Here is a 6572-nt window from a genome sequence, read left to right as displayed (position 1 = left end):
TATGCGACCAAAATTGTATGTGCCTCTGTTCTATCCATCAAAATTTAGGTTGAGTCAATATAAAATAAATAATAAAAAAAATCCAACCGTTTATTATTATAATTGATTGAGACATGTCTGAATGCTGATGAAATGGGTTATTTGGATAAATTTTGATTATTTGATGAAATTAGTAAGAAACTATATATTTTTAGTTTTATTTCTATTATACATTTCCTTCTATCTCATCTATTATTATTATTATTATTATTATTATATTTTTTAAAATAAAATAATTTAATAAAATAAATATTAAAAAAATTATAAATATGTTAATATTAACTTTTTATTAATACATAACTAAAAATTTAAATAAATACTAATTTTATAAATCACTACTATTATAATTTAAATATTATATAAAATAATATAGTATATTATAATTTTATTAATACTGTGTATTTATTTTTATTTAATATAACTAATATAAATTTTATAAGATAATAACCAAAATTCAAACAAGTTTATTAAAATATTTATTTAAAATAATTGTTTAAAGTTAAATATTTAATTTTAATGAGACATTTTATAAATTAATTAATATTTTTTATTTAAATATAATTAACTTTATTTTCTAATATAATTATTTATTTAAATTTTTTAAAATTTAAATAATATATTAGATAATATAGTAAGTTATAATTTTATTTATATTTTAAATTTATTTTTATTTAATATAATTTTTTTAAATGAAATAAGTTATTAATAAATTTTATAATGTAATAAAATAAATATAAGATATATATATGTATTAATATTATTTTTTAATAATATAAAATAAAATATTTAAGTAAAGAATAATTTGAGTATTTTAATTAATAAAATAATTAATTTGATTGTTAAATTTTAAGATAAAACTTAGATTTTATCCAAATAATTCAAAGATCAAACAAGCCCTAACCCTAAGTTTGTTTAACTTATTCTCAAAGTTCACCTAATAATCTTTCTCTATATAATAATAACATGATATTTTAATTATAAAATATATTATTACTATAATTAATAAATAATAATTATAATAATTGTATATTTTTTATAAAAGAAATAGAAAAATTATATTAAGGTGATGCTTAATATCTCATTGCTACCTTCACTCTTCTTTGAGGTGAAGCAATCCATTATTATATAATAATGATAAAAATATTTTAATATGAAATAATAACTTTTTACTATATTATTATACTGATAAGATTATATTTTAACTTCAAAATACAATGTTATATAATAAATATTAAATAATATATTAATCTTTTCTAATAAATGATATAATAATTTTTTATTATATTATTATAAGGCTATGTTTGGTACATAGGATAATAAGATAGGATAATAAGATAGATATTGAATAATTATATATACAGTAAATTAAATTGAGTGTTTGGTTAGATAATTTTTATATTTATAGTATTGTTTATATATTAAATGGGGTATAAGATTGTAACTATTATAACCTGTTACAAAAGTTGTATAAGCTTTTATAAAATTTAATTCATTTTTAACTCTCTCATTTTATAAAATTATAATTTATTTATTATATTTTAAAATATAATAATAATAAATTATAACTAAATATTTATATATATTTAACTAGGTTTAATTTTACAATTTAAATAATAATAATAAATACATAATTACTTATTTTTTATTTGATTGTTAAATTTATATATATTTTTTATCTTTGTAAATAAAAATTATATTAAAAAAACATCAAATGAGACAATTTTATATTTAATAAAATATAATAATTATTTTTAAAAACTAATAATGTTAATTAAAAAATACTAGTCATATATACAATTAATTTATAAAATAAAATTTTATTACATTATTAATAAATAATATTTAAAATTAATTACATATAAAATAATATAAACAGTATTATTTATATTAAAAATGCATTAATATGATAATTATATATTATTTTTATATTAATTTTAATATAATTAATAATACAAAATATCTATAAGATAAAAAAAAAAAAAAATTATATAAACATAAGAATAAAATAGTCATTTAAACTTTGTACTCCTTTCTTATACCACTAACCAAACACAAAATAATAAAACTTATATAATTTATACATATTTTATACTCTTTATCAATCACTAATAACCTATATAATTTACACCTCGTAATACCTCCTTACAATTTATACCTCATACAACTTATATTTATATAACTAATATTTCGTACCAAACACTATCTAATGATAATCATATAATAAATACAAAACGACATATTAACTTACAATAATAATGATATAAATAAATTTATTCAATACATTATATAGTTACGAAACAATAACATTTGATTACGGTATCTTTTGTTATATTATTATAATATAAAAATATATCAATATATTATTCAGATAAAAAATAATTATTTTGTATTTATTATTAACTGATTTATTTTATCATTATAATAATATAATAAAAATAAAGAATGCACAAATATTATAATAATATAATAAAATAAGAATATAGTTTAAATAGTAGAACGTTCACTATCGCAGCTAGCAGTGAAATGAGTGAAGCGTTCCCACGTGAAGTGTGTTTCATCTGTGAATACTTAATAACTTTATTTTTATTTTTGTAAATAATAATATACAGTATTATTTATTATTAATGTTTATAATTTAAATATATTAAATAATAAAAATTGTATAGGTTTATAATTTAGTATTTATTATATAATATATTAATGTAATATAAGTTATATAAATATGAATATATTATTATTTATATATTTATTTATATTATAAATAATATTGTTTATTATTATAAATTATTATAATATTATTATTTAATAATTAATATAATTTTAATTAAAATATAATAAATTAATTATAATAAAAACTTTAAATTATATTTATTTAATTTAAATATTATTAATAATTATAATAAAATAAATTTAAAATAAAAATAATATAAAAAATAAACCATTATTTATAATATAATTAAATATAGAAAATAATAATTAATAAAATTATGATTATAAAAATAAATAAATATTTTTAAAATAAAACATTGAACTATTTAAAATATATATTAAAAGTGATTATATATAATAATAACAATATTAAAATTAAATAAAATATATTTAATATATTATATAATAATAAGTTATATATAATATTAAAAATTAAATATATAAAAAAATATTAAAACTAAATTAAAAATAATAATATTAAAACTAAATTAAAAATTAAATATATAAAAAAAAATATTTAAAAGACTAGTTACTAATTTATAAAAAAAAATATGAAATATAAATATAAATTATATATGAATATAAATCAATAATAAAAATTTAACCAACATTATCTGAATTTGTTTACAAGAACTATAGATGTAAGAATCAGCTGGAAGATATGAGAAGAGTGAAATGAAAAAATATGAACCGATAATATTTTATTTCTCTTATTAGTGTATTTATACTTATACAAAGTGGTCCTGTACTTTCAGTTATTTAAAACTTCTAACAGTTAAGTTAATTAACTGCTCCTAACAACACTTCTAACAATTTTTAACAGTTAATTAACTGTTAATTAACTGTTCTTAACAACACTTATTTACACTTAACAATATTTATCAATTATTTCTTCACTCCCCCCTCAAGATGAAAATCTTGTAAAAATAACTTGAATCTCAATTCTTGAAATTGTTTGACTTCAAGTGCCTTGGTAAATATATCTGCATTTTGTAAACCAAAAGCAATATGTGTTAGAGAAATAAAACCTTCTTTATACTTATTTCTTACCACATGACAATCAATGTCAATATGCTTTGTTCGTTCATGAAATACCGGATTCTGCGTTATATGCATTGCAGCTTTGTTGTCACAATGAAGAACAATTGGTAATTCAACCTGCATTTTAAAATCAGCAAGCAAAAAACTAATCCATTGTAACTCACAAACTGTGACTGCCATACTCCTATATTCAGCTTCAGTTGAAGATCTAGAAACAGTTTGTTGTTTCTTAGTCTTCCATGCTATTAATGCATTCCCTGCATATATACAATATCCAGAAAGAGATTTACGAGTGTCAAAACATGATGCCCAATCACTATCCGAAAAAGCAGCAATTTTAAGATTATTCTAAGATGAATAAAATAAACCCAATGATGGTGTTCTTTTCAAATATTTGATAACTTGAATTGCTGCATTAAAATGTGATTGAAAAGGCTTATTAATATATTGGCTAAGCTGTTGAACTGAATAAGCAATGTCTGCCTAGTAAAGTTCAAATATAACAGTTTACCAACCAATTTTCTATATTTTTCACAATCACAAAGAGAATCATCAATTGGTTCTTTGGTAAGTTTAATACCTTTAGTCATAGAGTGAAAGCTGGTTTACCACCAATCAAACCTAAATCTGAAACCAAATCAAGTATATACTTTCTTTGATTTATGTAAATTCCTGTATCAGTTTGCATGATTTCAAGACCTAAAAAATATTTAGCATTTCCTAGATCTTTAATTTGAAATCTACTGTTAATAGTTTCTTTAACATTATTAATATGTTGTAATGAATTTCCTGCTATAAGAATATCATCTACATACATTAATAAACAAATGATATGAATACCTTCAGTTTTAATAAACAAAAAATGGTCATTTTCAGACTTAATAAAACCAATATCATTCAAAATATTAGATATCTGTAAATGCCATTGTCTAGATTATTGTTTCAATCCATATAAACTTGTATTAAGTTTACATACCTGTTTTGGTGAAGCACCTTTAAAACCTTCAGGTATTTTCATATATAAATCTTCTTCAAGACAACCATGTAAGAAAGCATTATTTACATCTATTTGATGTAAATACCATTTATTTGCAGTTGTCAATGCAAACAATACTCGTATTGTTACATTTTTAGCTACAGGAGCATAAACTTGATGAAAATCTATTCCATCTATTTGATTATACCCATTTGCCACTAATCTGGCTTTGTACTTATCAATACTTCCATTTGCATTTAATTTTGTCTTATTAATCCATCGACATCCAATTGCCTTTTTTCCTTTAGGCAATTCTGTTAATGTCCAAGTTTTGTTCTGATTTAAAGCATTTAACTCAGCATTCATTGCCCTGGATTTGAAACAGCTTGTTTATAATTCACTGGTTCAGTGAATTGATCAATATTACCAAGAAATTCTATATACTTTGAATCTGTACAGGTTGAAACATATGGAAAAGAAGGTGGTGAATATACTGATTTATTTTTTCTATTCATTTCAACTTGACTTGCAACATAGTCTTTCATCCACACTGGTGGATTAATATTTCTAGAACTTCTTCTATAATTATCATTTGGAACATCAATAGACTCTACAGAAGGTATATCTTCTTGTGGAATAACATTCGGCTGATCAACCGATTCTAAATCTGGAGAGTTAAAAAACTTTTCATTTTCTTCAATAATTTCAGTATTCTGATGATCCAGATTAATCTCATCAGAATCTGAATTTTCTATATTGTCATCAAAAAAATAAGGTAATTCACTTGATTTGTATTCAAATGTTTCAGTTTTATTTTCTTTGAATTCCTTTGAAAAATATAATTCTTCATGGAAAACAACATCCTTAGAGACATTTATATCTCCAGTGTTGATATTGTATACTGTATATCCTTTTTTATTTAAAGGATATCCTAAAAAGATACATTTGCTAGCTCTACTATCAAATTTTGATTTGTTAGGCATAATATTTGCTGCATAACAAATACATCCAAAGACTTTAAGTGTCTTATATTCTGGTTTCTTTCCACATAATATTTCAATTGGTGTTTTACCATTTAAAACATTTGTGGGAGTTCTATTAATAAGATATGCTGCAGTCAATAAAGAATATGGCCAAAATTTTGATTATAATTTTGACTCAATCATTAATGACCTTGCAACTTGTATCAAATGTTTATGTTTCCTTTCAACCACACCATTTTGTTGTGGTGAATATGTACAAGAGGTTTGATGAACAATTCCTAAAAAATTAAACAAATTTGAACATTTTTCATTCAAGAATTCAGTTCCATTATCTGTTCTAATAATTTTAATAGTGGTATCATATTGGTTTTTAACCATTAACATAAAAAACTGTAATTTATCAAATACAAGAATCTTGTTTGAAATTAAAAAAATCCAAGTACACCTAGAGAAATCATCCACTATAGTCAACATATATGGTGAATCTATAATGGACGGTTCTCGATATGGTCCCCATATATCAACATGTATTAATTCAAAAAATTTCTTAGTTTTAGAGACACTTTGTTTGAAAGGTAATCTTTGCATTTTTGCAAGAGGACATGTGGAACAATGAATTTTTTTATTAACCAAGTCAGGAAATACAGATTTTAATACACCATCTGCTGGGTGTCTAAGTCTCTTATGGAAAAGAGAGAAATCAACAACATTATTAACATAATTGAAATGAAAGAAAAAATTGTTCAAAGATGGACTGTCTTCCAGAAAATATAGATTTCCAATCCTTTTCCCAACACTCACTTTGACCTCTTTATTAATGTCCT

Source organism: Impatiens glandulifera, chromosome 2, assembly GCF_907164915.1.
Source record: "Impatiens glandulifera chromosome 2, dImpGla2.1, whole genome shotgun sequence".
Taxonomy (NCBI): Eukaryota; Viridiplantae; Streptophyta; class Magnoliopsida; order Ericales; family Balsaminaceae; genus Impatiens; species Impatiens glandulifera.
The sequence above is the reverse complement of the archived record's forward strand: the minus strand, read 5'-3'. Positions refer to the sequence as shown.